This window comes from Mytilus californianus, unplaced genomic scaffold, assembly GCF_021869535.1.
Source record: "Mytilus californianus isolate M0D057914Y unplaced genomic scaffold, xbMytCali1.0.p SCAF_14, whole genome shotgun sequence".
Taxonomy (NCBI): domain Eukaryota; kingdom Metazoa; phylum Mollusca; class Bivalvia; order Mytilida; family Mytilidae; genus Mytilus; species Mytilus californianus.
This window is the reverse complement of record NW_026262626.1, coordinates 21,312,001-21,328,273: the sequence shown is the minus strand read 5'-3', so window position 1 is coordinate 21,328,273 and position 16,273 is coordinate 21,312,001. Positions and strand designations below refer to the sequence as shown.

Here is a 16,273-nt window from a genome sequence, read left to right as displayed (position 1 = left end):
ATATATATATATATATATATGTTATCAATATATTTAGATAAAGATCTTTCTTAAAAACTGAACAACACCAATATATGATTCTCACATTTTTTTAAGTTATAAGACTATTTAGCAAACATTTCTGTATGTCAAATAAATAATATTTATATTAACACAATCTCTATCATTAACACCATAAAAGTACATGTAATTGAAATGTAATTCAAAAGTAATTTAGCATTACATGCTTTTTTCAGTGTAATTAATTAAATTACCATTACATGTAATTAAAAAATGCTCAATTACACATTACATTCAATTACATAGAAAATTGTAATGCATTACACTTAATTACCATTACATTTTCAATTACCCCATCCCTGATGGATACATTCTTCCCTCATTTTCGTTTTTCATTGTTCTATTTGGTCACCTGTTTCCCCAAATATATTTTGTATTTATTCACTATTTTGACCTATTGTCTCAACTTTACTATTTCTGAAAATTATATTGACTCCATGTTACTAAAGATAGTAACATCAAGTCAATATCAACTCCCTAAAGTAGTTACATTGAGTCATTATCATTTAAAACTAACACTAACTACATACTGTGGACTCATTATTATTCGTTGGATACCAATTTTTGTAGTTTTTGTGGGTACAGGTAAACCACGAATTCAAATTCTCAATGAATCAAAAATTTTCTTTCAGGTTGTATCCAGACTTTGGCAAAACCATGAAATAACATATTCACGAAAAGACAAGTTTTCTGCGACCCACCAAAATTGGTATCCATAAATATAAATGAATCCACAGTATGTGATATATAAAAAAAGTTATATAGACCTGTTGGAAGAATACATGTTACAACATTGGACCTGCGATTTAGTCGTCAGTAAAAATGATATGAACAGGACCATATTAACATATTGACCTCCTCAAATGTCCATAATGGATAGATATATACGTAATATACCAAACCTCTTAAATCTAACTGTCCTTATTTTAGAAAATCCCTGAAATAGGTATGATATTGTTTTCCATTGTGATATTTGTATTACTGTAAATAACTCTTAATGATATTTGTAAATTTCTTCAATTCTTACATTGTATTTTGTATTGCTGTAAATTCCGAAATTATTGTTTTTATTATTGCAAAAAATGCAACAGGGTTATAATCGCAATAATTTAAACTCACATTTTGAAACTTTGTATATCGATTAAACAGGATTTTTCTCAATATCGCAAAAATTAGAATTGCATGTTAGCCTAAAATGACAAAATCGCAATAATAGATGCTTGCAATAATTTCTGAATTTACAGTATGTTTACACTCCAAACCTAAATTATTATCTGAAAATAATGTATTTTGTGTAAACTTCCTTCCAATTATACTAATTGTAATTAAATAGTAGTAATTTTGATTATGATATCTCTATATGAAATAGTGGGATCCAGTATGATTTCCAGTGAGACAACTATCCACTGCAGACCAAATGACATAGATTTTAGGAACTTTAGGTCTCTGTTTGACTTTCAACAATGAATGAAACCCATACTGCATAGCATGCTTTGACAGAAAAAATGTAAAACTATTCAAATTTAAAAAACTAACAGCCAAATATAGATATAAGAAGATATGGTATGAGTGCCAATGAGACAACTCCATCCAAGTCGCAATTTATAAAAATAAACCATTATAGGTCAAGGTATGGTCTTCAACACAGAGCCTAGGCTCACACTGAACAGCAAGCTATAAAGGGCCCTAAAAATTACTAGTGTAAAACCATTCAAACGGGAAAACCAACGGTCTAATCTGAATATGCATGTATGTACAAACAAAACAAACAAAACATAATAAATATGATGTGCAAAAACCACTGAAGTGGGGCATCCTTTGTTGCTTTAAGGATAACTTTATTTGGTATATGGGACCATGCAAGGTATTTGTGTTCAACAGGCAGGGTTCATATAACAACTGCCTCTACCTCGTGTCATGGATAAAAGATTAGCTTTTGGTGGTCAAGTCCTTTTATGAGATACTATATTTTGTGTCTTTAATTTTGATAATATGTACAGGTTTGACTGCAAGGATTCTTTTGACTTTGACCTGCTTTTTATGATTCATTGGTCTATTTAATTTTTTGAGTTTTATAGAAATAATATAGAATTAAAATGACGTATTTAGAAGTAATTATAGGTCACTGTTCACCCTTCAACAATGAGAAAAAAAAAACCTATTGTATAGTATAATTTAGTATGTTTCTCAGATACTGTAAGTATTAGGTCTATTTGGGTGTAAATGTCTGCTTTTTAGCTCACTGGGGCCCAAAGGGATGTGAGCTCATGCCATCACTTGGCATCCGTTGTCGTCCATCGTCTGTCGTCGTCGTCTGTCGTAAACTATTTCAAAAATATTTTCCTCTGAAACTGCTGGGCCAAATACCTTCAAACTTTAACTAAATGTTCCTTAGGGTCTCTTGTTTATAAATTGTATCCAAAGTTATGATCCATCAACAAACATGGCCGCCATGGCTAAATATAGAACATAGGGGTCAAATGCAGTTTTTGGCTTATATCTCAGAAACTAAAGCATTAAGAGCAAATCTGAGAGAGGGTAAAATTGTTCAATTGATTAAGATCTATTAGCCCTGAAATTTTCAAACGAATCTAACAACCTATTGTTGGGTTGCTGCCACTAAATTGGTAGTTTTAAGGAAATTTTGCAGTTTTTTGTAATTATCTTGAATATTATAGATAGATATAAACTGTAAACAGCAATAATGTTCAGAAAAGTAAGATCTACAAAAAAGTTGATATGACCAAAATTGTCAATTGACCCCTTAAGGAATAATTGCCCTTTAAGGACAATTTTACACTATTTGTTTATGTTTTGTTACTTTAAAAATCTGTTTAAATGAATCTAGTATAACTCTTATATTTTATTTCCTTTTACGTCAAGAAACATAGACACTATGGCTAAAATGGAACATATGGGTAAAATGCATTGTTTTGCTTTCGAAGAAAATATGACAGATACAATGAACATTTAAATGGCATTTTTAAGCCACTCATTAATATATATTGAAAACCAAATATAATCATTGATGAAAGATTTAAGCAAAAAAATAACAGGTGAGCGATTCAGGCTCTTGAGAGCCTCTTGTTTTATGATTCATTGGTCCTTTTTTTTCATGGTAAGATCTTTTTCTCATGTACTTCTAGTATATGCATTGTGTCAATTAAATGTGGTGTTTGGAATGATTTGTTGTGTAGATAAAAGTGTGGAGATGTGGTATGTTTGCCAAATGAGACAAATATCCACCGAAATGTAATTGAAATTGATGTACAAAATTATGGGCTACCATACGGACTTATACAATTAGAAAAAAACCCTTACCATATGGTCTGCTATAAAAGGCCCTGGCATGAAAAATATGAAAGAATTCAATTAAGAAAACCAACAGCCCAAATTTAAAACCAAACAATTTACGAAAAACAAATACAACAGACATGAGCCAACACCATTATTGAACTGCAGGCTCCTGATGTAGGACAGGCACATAAAGAATGTGGCGTGGTTAAACATGTTTGTGAGTGTCCCCTTAATCAGGGACTGGTTTAACAGCACAACATTTGAAGAAACTAAAAAAAATCATTAAAAAAAAATTTGGCTTACATGTAAAAGAGGGACGAAAGATACCAGAGGGACAGTCAAACTCATAGAACGAAAACAAACTGACAACGCCATGGCCAAAAATAAAAAGACAAACAGACAAATAATAGTACAGATGACACAACATAGAAAACTTAAGACTAAGCAACACGAACCCCACCAAAAACTGGGGGTGATCTCAGGTCGTGTTGCTTATGTTATTACAAATCCGGTAAATAGTCTTAATTCGGTAAGTCACATTCGTGAAAAGGGAAGGGTATTGTAGTTACGACATAAGGAACATATCCGATATCATCTGTGAAATGGTTATTCCATAACGGTCAACCAACTCGTGATGGCGTCCGTAAAATTTACGAAGGGATGATTTCAACTTCACCATTTGGAACTCTTGGTTTAAAAGCTTCCTTGTGAGCAGCAATCCTCTATCTAGGAAATCATGATAGGAAACACAAGCCCGGGAATATCGTATCAGTTGGGAGATATATACTCCGTATGCAGGTGCTGCTGGAATGTTGCTACATAGAAATGGAAAGTTCACAATTTGGAAGCTGAAATCATCTCTTTTGTCGTAAAGTTTTGTTTTCAACCGACCCTCATTGTCAATTTCTAGATGTAAGTCAAGATATGAGGCAGACTTAACTGTATCTGTAGTATCCTTTATCTCTAGTTCGATGGGATAAATTCGTTCAACATAGTCACCAAATTTTGTATTATTTAGTGAGAGAACATCATCTATATAGCGGAACGTAGAGTTAAAGGATATTGCTATAACTTCTTATCTTTCTTCCTAAAATTTGTGATTTGTAACTCATCATGATCAGATTATGTCTGTCTGGCAGGGTTAATCTGAACTAAGCCTCATTTTTATTGTTGATGGTGAGCTTTACAGTTTCATGGTTAGATTTTTTTTCACGAATACTATACAAACTGGTTGAATATAGTTTATGTATGATGTAACTGAAAAGTGTTCATGGTTGTCTGACAGGGTTCATGTGACCTTAACCCTGTTAACATCGATCATTGATAATGATAATTTCATGTAAAATTTGGTAAAAACATTATGTAAAGATATAAAGGATGCATAAATACATTTTCTCCAATATATATACTTGTCAGTATGATTTGTGATGTAGCTCTTTTCCGTCTTTTTAAACCAGTAAGATCGGAACCTTTACATGAGGAAAAGAGGAAATTCCTTCCGGTTTACTTTACCAATAGAGGAATTGATGCAATCAACATCAGCAACGTTCTACATCACAAGGAGGTAACATCTAAAATTTCTATTTATTTTCAAAATCAGTCTGTTCCTATTGTATCCTACAGTTACACCAAAACCATTGCACCTAAAATATTTAACTATAAACAAGCATTACAGGACCTTGATTTAGAACAATACCTAAAAAAAACCTCTGACATGTGACTGTTCCCACTTGCCTTACAATTACAGCCCCTCTGGCCATGTTATTACTGGGGATCTAAACCTAATTCAACATGAAAATCTCCGAAAGGTGTTTTTCTCATGGTCCTAAGTTCAGAGAACCCCAACACAACAATTGGAACCATAACTTCAAAATAATTATGGATTCCATTGAGGACTACGCCAGAGCATGGGCTAAACGAAAAGAAGTTCAACTGGACACTTTGTTAGAAAGGGTCAAAACAATCAGGTCTCTGATAAAACGTCGCATTCATAAGTTGAAAAACTGTGTGAATGATCGACCGAAGTCCGTTTTCAGAGACAAAGAGGCTGTGAAATGTCTATCATCTCTTCATGATAAGTATGTTGTTGTTCCTGCGGACAAAGTTTCAAATTATATTGTCTTTGTATGTAAATCGTATTACTACGAGTGTCTTGAAAAAGAATAAGGAATAAATGAAACTCAGGTAATCCCACATACAAAAACATATCATTTGACAAGGATGAGATTTTGGCATATCATAAGACTTCATGGCTTCATTGAACATTGCATTGAACAACAAATCGGAGGACTTACCTTGTTTGTATTGGATACCCAAACTTCACAAAATTCCGTACAATCAACGGTACATTGCCGGCTCATCTGCATGTTCCACTAAAGAATTGTCCATTAGATTGACTAAAATTCTGTCCGCAGTGAAAGAGGGTCTTCAGAAATACTGTGAAACTGTTTACTCGCGTAGTGGTATTAACCATATGTGGATTCTTAAAAACTTTAAAGAACTTCTGGATAATTTTAAATCTCGGTTTTTTTCTGAAATCAGTTCTATCAAAACTTTTGATTTTTCAACCTTGTATACCACCATTCCCCATGTGAAATTGAAAAACCGTCTAAAAGAAATAATCCACCATGCTTTTCAACATAAAAATGGTAGCAGACGCTATAAATTTATTACTTTGGGATACCATAAGGCATATTTTGTTAATAGTGAACAAAAGGGTAAAACATGCTAAACAGAGGAACAAGTGATCAGTATGCTGGAGTTTCTTATTGACAACATATTTGTTGAATTTGGAGGTAGACTTTTTCAACAAATCGTCGGCATTCATATGGGAACGGACTGTGCGCCTTACCTTGCCGACCTCTTCTTATTTTCATATGAATCGGAGTTCCTTCAGACACTTGTCAAAAACAAGAAGATCAAAGAAGCCAGGTTATTTAATTTCACTTTCAGATATATTGATGATGTTCTTTCCATTAACAATCCGAACTTTTCTGATTGGGTTCCATTAATATATCCACCAGAACTAGAAATTAAAGAAACAACAGACACGGCTTCCTCCGCCTAAATTTTAGACTTATACCTCGAATTTGACATACACAGTCATCTCAGTACCAGAATCTATGACAAACGAGACGATTTTAATTTTGAAATTATCAATTTCCCCCACCTTAGTAGCAATATACCAACTTCACCTGCATATGGCATATACATCTCCCAACTTACTCAATATTCAAGAGCTTGCAGCTCCTACTCAGACTTTGTAAAACGTCACCAGTGTCTGAGCTGAAAGTTGATGAACCAGGGGTATGTCAAAGAACGTCTCGTCATTTTTCTAAAAAAAATTCACCGGAAGGTACCAAGACCTTGTTGATAAATATTCCGTATCAACTTCGCAAATAATACACGATGGTCTTGAAGTACATGAAGTATAGATTCTGCGTACTGACGTTGTTTATCATCTTAATAACGTGTTATAGTCTTCTTTTATTTGTCTTTATTAATATTACTTTTACTGTTAAGTCTGTTTTTTGAGATATCCATTTGACGTGACTCTATACTTATGAATCCAGTCATACTTTGAACGACAAAATTATTTTATTTATTAATATTACTTTTACTGTTAAGTCTGTTTTTTGTGATATACATTTGACGTGACTCTGTACTTAGGTATCCCGTCAGACTTTGAACAACAAAATTATTTTATTTATTAATATTACTTTTACTGTTAAGTCTGTTTTTTGTGATATCCATTTTACGTGACTCTCTACTTATGTATCCCGTCATACTTTGAACGACAAAATTATTTTATGTCCACCTGTGCGAATTTCAAACGCGCGATTTTACGCCAGTGCTTAAAACCTTCCATACCTTTATGGATGGATTTTACATAGATAAATAAAATCGTACAATAAAAAGCAAAATGAGGATGTTAAATTTGATGTATGCCTTTTTGTGCTTCTTCGTTACATTTGTTTGTTTTTATAGTGATTAAGATGATAACACAATGTTGACTGCTGTACCCCTATTTTTGACATTTTTACCTATTGAGTCTGTTTGTTTTGTTCACGTATCGTTGTCAATATAATGGAATTTGATGCGACTGTCATACAAGTGAGAGGTTTAGCTAGCTATAAAACCAGGTTCAATCCACCATTTTCTACACAAGAAAATGCCTGTACCAAGTCAGGAATATGACAGTTGTTGTCCATTCGTTTGATCTTTTGATTTTGCCATTTGATTATGACTTATATCTAGAAATTGACTATGGGGGTCGGTTGAAAACAAAACTTTACGACAAAAGAGATGATTTCAGCTTCCCAATTGTGAATTTTCATTTTCAAACCAAGAGTTCCAAATGGTGAAGTTGAAATCATCACTTTGTAAATTTTACGGACGCCATCACGAGTTGGTTGACCGTTATGGAATATCCGTTTCACAGATGATATCGGATATGTTCCTTATGTCGTAACTACAATCCCGTTCCCTTTTCACGAATGTGACCTACCGAATTAGACTATTTACCCCTATTTGTGACATTTTCACCTATTGTTTTTGTTTGTTTTGTTCACACATTGTTGTCAATATAATGGAATTTGATGCGACTGTCAAACAAGTGAGAGGTTTAGCTAGCTTTAAAACCAGGTTCAATCCACCATTGTCTACATAAGAAAATGCCTGTACCAAGTCAGGAATATGACAGTTGTTATCCATTCGTTTGACACAATGTTTGATGTGTTTGAGCTTTTGATTTTGCCGTTTGATTAGGGACTTTCCTTTTAGAATTTTCCTCGGAGTTCAGTATTTTTGTGATTTTACTTTTTTCAGTGCACACTATAATATTATACTTAATTATTTAAATAATCAATTACTTTACCCGGATTGATTCTAAATTTACCAGCACGATTTACAAATCACTGTAAAGAGGGATTGTGTGGAAAAAATGGAACAAGACGTTATGAATTTAATGTGTCCGAAGCGCTTTTTGATTTTACCCTAATCAGGAACACCCAAAGCCTAATATATAGAAGCAAAGGATGTATGGTAATCTAAAAGTTAAAAAACAATCTATCTAAGGTCAACTTTGCTTGAGAAATTTAAAAATTCATTAACTGACAATTTTGAGAGTTCGTTATAAATCATGTCACTAACGAAATACTGTCTTTTGACAAAAAGGATCCATATTTAGCATTTCTAGATTTTAGAAATACACCAACAGAGGGTTTTGACAATAATCCAGCTGAGTAAACTTATGAACAGAAAAACAAGAACACTTTTACCTACGAAACGAAGCCTTCTCATGAGACCGAAAGTGGTTGCTCCGAATAAGGTACAAATAGAATTAACGAAACAAAAACAAAAGCAACAATACTATTACAACCAAGGAGCAAAAGATTAACCAACGTTAAAAAACGGAGATAACGTTAGCATATATAACCATCAAAATTCAACATAGAGTGGAAGAAAGGGACTATCAAACAACAGGTCAACATCAGATCGTACGAAGTTGATGTTGGAGCGCGAGTCATGCGTACTAATCGTCGTCAAATTATCACCACACAAATAGCCCTGTACTAAGTACTCCTTTCCGTAAAGATAGATAAACTTTCTGGATAAAGGAATTAGTGACTGCAATGCCATATGGTTGCAATGATAATGTCAAAGGAGTAGGAAATTTTTCAAGTCCTGCCTGCAGTGGTGTTAATGTAATGAGTATATTTGATACTACCTTACGACAACAACGTAGTCATGGGCAAAAACATTACCATCGGCCTAATGTAAAAAAGTGTTCCAAATCAAGATCGCCCTAGACAACTAAACCTTACCGTATGACCTTCAACAATGACCCGAAAAATCAAAATGTAAAAGGTTTTTGCATAAAAAATGAAAAGCATAAATATATAAATATAAAAATGACGACACTTTTAATAAGTAATTTTACACATTGAGACTTAGATTGATAGTTGACCTCTGGGAGCTTTGATGACCTTCTTTCGCATCTTCATCATCCACTAGGGTTACATTACATTAGAACTATTCTTTTTTCACTGCCTGTTAATTTTCTTAAATGTTTGAGAGATTATGCACTTGACAAATGATGCATCAATACATTTTCTTCAATATACAGACTTGTCAGTATGATTTGTGATGTAGCTTTTCAAACCAGTAAGATCGGAACCTTTACATGAGGAAAAGAGGAAATTCCTTCCTGTTCACTTTACCAATAGAGGAATTGATGCAATCAGCATCTGCAACGTTCTGCATCACAAGGAGGTAACATCTAAAATTCCTATTTATTTTCAAAATCAGTCTGTTCCTATTGTATTCTACAGTTACACCAAAACCATTGCACCAAAAGTATTTAACTATAAACAAGCATTGCAGGACCTTGACTTGGAACAATACCTAAAAAAAACCTCTGACATGTGACTGTACCCACTCGCCTTATAATTACAGCCCCCGGCCCTCTGACTTACCTTGTTTGTATTGGATACCTAAGCTTCACAAAATTCCGTACAAACAACGGTGCATTGCCGGCTCATCTGCATGTTCCACTAAAATCTCTGACATGTGACTGTACCCACTCGCCTTATAATTACAGCCCCTCTGGCCATGTTATTACTGGGGATCTAAACATAATTCAACATGAAAATCTCCGAAAGGTGATTTCTCATGGTCCTAAGTTAAAAGAACCCCAACACATCAATTGGAACCATAACTTCAAAATAGTTATGGATTCCATTGAGGACTACGCCAGAGCATGGGCTAAACGAGGAGAAGTTCAACTGGACACTTTGTCAGAATGGGTCAAAACTATCAGGTCCCTGATAGAACGTCGCATTCATAAGTTGAAAAACTTAGTGAATGATCGACCAAAGTCCGTTTTCAGAGACAAAGAGGCCGTGAAATGTCTATTTTCATAATAAGTATGTTGTTGGTCCTGCGGACAAAGCTTCAAATTATATTGTCTTTGTATGTAAATCGTATTACTACGAATGTCTTGTAAAAGAATTAGGAATAAATGAGCACTCAGGTAATCCCACATACAAAGACATATCATTTGACAAGGATGAGATTTTGGCAAATCATAAGTCCTTTATGGCTTCAATGAACATTACATTGAACAAAAAATTGGAGGACTTACCTTGTTTGTATTGGATACCTAAGCTTCACATAATTCCGTACAAACAACGGTGCATTGCCGGCTCATCTGCATGTTCCACTAAAATTCTGTCCGCAGTGAAAGAGGGTATTCAGAAATACTGTGAAACTGTTTACTCGCGTAGTGGTATTAACCATATGTGGATTCTTAAAAATTCTAAAGAACTTCTAGATCATTTTAAATCTCAGTCTTTTTCTGAAATTAGTTCTAACAAAACTTTTGATTTTTCAGCCCTGTATACCACCATTCCCCATGTGAAATTGAAAAATCGGCTGAAAGAAATAATCCACAATGCCTTTCAACATACGCTATAAATTTATTAATTTGGGATACCATAAGGCATATTTTGTTAAAAGTGAACAAAAGGGTAAAACATGCTACACAGAGGAACAAGTGATCAGTATGCTGGAGTTTCTTATCGACAACATATTTGTTGAATTTGGAGGTAGACTTTTTCAACAAATTGTCGGCATTCCTATGGGAACGAGCTGCGCGCCTCTCCTTGACGACCCCTTCTTATTTTCATATGAATCGGAGTTCCTTCAGACACTTGTCAAAAACAAGAAGATCAAAGAAGTCAGATTATTTAATTTCACTTTCAGATATATTGATGATGTTCTTTCAATTAACAATCCGAACCTTTCTGATTGGGTTCCATTAATATATCCCCAGAACTAGAAATTAAAGAAACAACAGACGACACGGCTTCCTCCGCCTCATTTTTAGACTTATACCTCGAATTTGACATACACAGTCACCTCAGTACCAGAATCTATGACAAACAAGACGATTTTAATTTTCAAATTATCAATTTCCCCCACCTTAGTAGCAATATACCAACTTCACCTGCATATGGGATATACATTTCCGAAATTACTCAATATTCAAGAGCTTGCAGCTCCTACTCAGACTTTGTTAAACGTCACCAGTTTCAGAGCAGAAAGTTGATGAACCAGGGGTATGTCAAAGAACATCTCGTCCTTTTTCTAAAAAAGTTCATCGGAAGGTACCAAGACCTTAATTGTTGATACATATTCCGTATCAACTTCACAAATAATACATGGTGGTCTTGATGTATAGATTCTGCGTACTTACGTTGTTTATCATCTTAACAACGTGTTATATCGTTCTTTCATTTGTCTTTGTTCTATTATTAATATTACTTTTACTGTTTGGTCTGTTTTCTTTGATATCCATTTGACGTGGCTCGGTACTTATACATCCCGTCAATGTCTTTGTATTATTTTTGCTGTTGTGTTTTGTATGTGAGACTTTTTGTGTTTCTTTGGTTCATATGACGTGACTCTGTACTTTTAAAAATCCCGCCAATGTATTATTGTTCTATTATATGTCATTATGTTATTGTTCTATTATAAAGTTGAAAATACTTTGAACGACAAAATTGTTTTACTCGCGAAGGGGTATTAACCATATGTGGATTCTTAAAAATTCTAAAGATCATCTGGATAATTTTAAATCTCAGTCTGTTTCTGAAATTAGTTCTAACATACTTTTGTTTTTTAAGTCTGTATACCACATTTCCCCATGTGAAATTATATTTTTTTTTTGAAAAAAACATTGAACGGCAAAATTATTTTATATTTCTTCCTATGTGACGTTTACATTTTATGACGTCAAACACGCGAAGCAATGCATGAGGTTTTTAAATTTGATAACTTTTTATGTATCTCTACATTATTTCAAATTTCGAAAATGTTACAAGAGACTCAAATTTGATTGATTGGTTGATGATTGATTAACGTCCTACACCAATTTGACAAACACTATGTACAGAAATGGAAAATAAAGATGGAACATGTTATGATACTAGAGTTCTATGTAAAATACCATGTATTTGCTATTCTTGATATTGATAGTGAAAATATCAGCAACACGCCCTTATGTGAAGCTGTGATCCAAGAGGTACACCGAAAGAGCTCAAAAGTTCCACTTGAAAACAATTGACAGTTATTGTAATCTGTCTTTGTGTGAGTGGCAATTTGAAGTTGTTTTTTTTTCTTAATTTTTGTGATATACCGGTATACAAAAAGGGTAGGAATAATAAAAGTGAAATTGATTTCGAGTCATTGTTAGCTTTTTTTCGGTTCTCGAAGGACAATAAATTTGCCTTACGGTTTATTCATTTTAATCCATATTGGTCTATAAATAGAAATCATGCTCGATTCCACTTATTTTCCATTCTAAATGGTTTATAACAAAAACGGTACTAATTTTGTTGCATCAGATGTGCATTTCGAAAATCAAAGACGTTCAGTGATGCTCGAGGCTAATATAATTGAAAACCAAAACATTACTATTAACATGATTAATACATACTTTGTACAATCAAATCAAAATTGAACTATAGTATAGCAAAATCCGAGCAAGAAATGAGGAATGTATGTTCCTTAATTTCAAATAATTCCCACAATGTTATATCAATTAAACAATATCTGTGTTTTCATGCTAGTACCGAAGTACTCGCTACTGGGCTGGTTACTAGTATTCCCTCGAGGATTGTTACATTTTAAGCTAAATGACTATATCAGTTCGGATAGTACTGATTAAAGTATGAGTAAAACATTATGAAGTTGGAACACAAATACAAAATGCAATCGTGATATCAACGTTGAATACAAAGACTTCTTTGAAAAAGATCAGAATATAAACCTGACAATTCCTGGGTGGGCAATAGCAGTCATTGGTATTTCACTTTTGTGTTGTATCTTAATTGGATTTATTGTATGTAAATGCCGAAATAGTAGATAATGTGTTTGCAAATGTATTTTTAAAGTTTGCATTGAATATTTAATTATATTTGATGTGTTGATACGTTTGGCTGTAGACGCTTTATTAAATTTTTTTATTCACGTGTTTTTGTGTTTTTTAGTATTATTGCAACCAATTGCTGTGAATTCTTAATTTTTCGTATGTTTCGTCATCTTTTTGTGAACACATATAATTATGTTCATAACTACATGAGATAACCATGAACATTCTCCGTTAAGTAAGGATTGGACACTTATATGAGACCAAAGCAGGATATGTATTTCTCAAACAAGAGGTACAACGTATATTTTCTGTAAATTTGGCAATAGGTTCGAACGCATTATTCATGTAAATTCCTTTCTGAAAACAACATTTACTAATGTGCACAGATTTATTATTATAATTATAATCATCACTATAGTATTATATATTTTATAAAACCCAGTAACATTTAGTAAGACTTTATCCTGTTGCACTACCCTAAGCAAATTAATATAACGTGTCAGTATATCATATTTTGGTAAATGTTTTCAGTAGCAATCATATCCCACCTGCGATCGAACAAGCAATTGATGTTTACATACTAGTCATTAGCAATATGCTATATAAGATTGAGGTTAGAAATGGGGAATATTTCAAAGAGACAACAACCCTACCAAAGAGCAGATATCAGCCGGAGGCCACCAACAGTTCCTCAACGCAGCGAGAAAATTTCGCACTCGGAGGTGGGCATCAGCTGGTTCCTAAAGAAAAGTGTGAACTAGTTCAGTGAAAATGGACGTCATACCTAACTACAAAACATATAAATGATCTAAAATTAAAAAACATACAAGACTAACAAAGTCAAGAGGCTCCTGACTTGGGACAGGCTCCAAAATGCGGTGGGGTTAATCATGTTTTGTGATATCTCAACGCACCCCCCTCCCCCCCCCCCCCCCCCCCCCCCCCCCCCCCCCCCACCCCACCTATACCTCTAGCCAATGTAGAATAAAGAAACACACAACAATACGCACAGTAAAACCCAATCTAAAAGAAGTCGGAGTCCGATGTCAAAAAAGGTAACAAAAGAAACTAAGCAAAATGACAATGATACATAAATTAACAAAGGACTACTAGCAGTTACTGACATGCCAGCTCTAAACCTTATTAAAACTGATTGAAAAATTATGTCTTCATCATATGAAAATCAAGCTCAATCCCTTTCGTTAGGGCTTTAGTATCATACCATCATAACATATATCAGTAGAACATAACCCGTATCATGCCAACAACAGGTTTTTATGTGTTTATCTCCGGTGCAAAGACCCTATGAGTGAATCAATTTTAATACAAAAATATGCCATTCTTTATGATATTTATCACAGATACCAGGCATATTATTCAAAACTTCAAACGCGTTGGTTTTTCCTTTTGAATTGTTTTACACTAGTCATTTTATGGGACCCTTTATAGTTTGCTGTTCGATGTGAGCCATGGCTCCGTGTTGAAGACCGTACTTTGACCTTTAATGGTTTACTTTTTCAAATTGTGACCTGGATAGAGAGTTGTCTCAATGACACTCATACAAGTGTTGTAAAACATCATCAAAGATAGAACGCTTATAATTTGGTACACAATACGTGCATGTCGTCTACAAATGACTCAGATGTAGCGCTCAAACAAAACAATTGGAAGGACAAATAAAAGACGAATTTGAGGAACATTTCAAACCGAAGAATCGAAAACCTTGTGCCAATATGACTATGGCATCGTTGCTTGGGTTAAAAACCTTGTATTTTAAATCGTTTAATACCAAATTTTAAATAAAATAAAATTATAGCTATAATTCGGTTTACGACTGAATTTATTGAATTGATGTAATAGACATGCGGGTGTTATCTTGACACGCGATGAAGTGCTTACTACATAGCTTGTCGTCAACCAATTCCAACAAAATGTATATTCAACCGGCAGGCTAAATTCGACATGTGGTTATACACAACACTGACTTGCAGGTGAAATACAGTCAATATTGCAACCAATTTTAAACTATAAGTAAAATAGAATGAAATCAATTACAAAGAATAACTAGTATCTCAATTGTTTGTAAAACAATTGAAAGGTCTTTCCTGTAAAAGGGATGTTTTTGTAATGTACTTTTACGACCTTTCATTTGATATACGACAAGCATACCTTCTGAAAATTTTCGCTTTTTACACTTAATGACCCCATCCGCCGAAATTTTCGAGATCGGAAGTATGATATATGTAATGTAGACTTGATGATCTTTCATTTGATATGCGACAACGCCATGTTCTATAAAGTTTGATTTTTGCACTTAATAACCCCATCCAACTGATTTTTAAAGGACAGGAATTTGATATTTGAAATGTACACGTCATGACCTTTCATTTGATATACAACAACCTTATCTTAAAGGAAAAAATTATGTTTTGCACTCAATGACCCCACCCAACCCATTTTTTGGGGACGTCAATTTGATATTTGAAATGTACGCTTTATGGACTTTCATTTGATATGCGATAACCTAACCATCTGAGAAGTTTAAATTTGTTGCACTAAATGACCCCACCCTTCCAACCGGGATGAAAAAGGGGTTTGAAATTTTCATTTTTGAGTAGAGCTCATTTAGACGTTCAATTTGATATACATAATGACCGCATTTGGCAAAGAGCCAAAAATGATGCAATATTAATTTATATAAATAGAACTTATGAAACTTACAAAGTCAATGTAAAAGATGAAAATTTCAAATTGATTTTTTTTTTAGTTTTTCATTGAAAGTTTTTGGTAATTAGTCAAACATATAACCATGTTAAACTATTTATTTTCTGAAAATTTCAGGTGGTAAGCTGTTGTTGATTCAATAATACATGCCTCCGCTCGCAAAATTTCAAACTGCATTATCTCTAAAACAGCAGCAGATATCTCAAATCTGTTAAGTGATAAATGATCTGCAGTTAAAGGACAACATTGTAAAAAAAA

At 33.6% G+C, this 16,273-nt stretch overlaps 3 protein-coding genes across 6 annotated transcripts in view; 1 reads left to right on the top strand and 2 right to left on the bottom strand.

The window, feature by feature from the left end:
• LOC127724368 (fibrinogen-like protein A) overlaps positions 1 to 16,273 on the bottom strand; it is a 432,225-nt gene that overhangs the window by 147,170 nt on the left and 268,782 nt on the right. The window lies entirely within an intron of this gene.
• LOC127724364 (feline leukemia virus subgroup C receptor-related protein 2-like) overlaps positions 1 to 16,273 on the top strand; it is a 227,425-nt gene that overhangs the window by 116,157 nt on the left and 94,995 nt on the right. The window lies entirely within an intron of this gene.
• LOC127724370 (fibrinogen-like protein A) overlaps positions 1 to 16,273 on the bottom strand; it is a 162,584-nt gene that overhangs the window by 87,572 nt on the left and 58,739 nt on the right. The gene's annotated exons all lie outside the window — the stretch shown is intronic.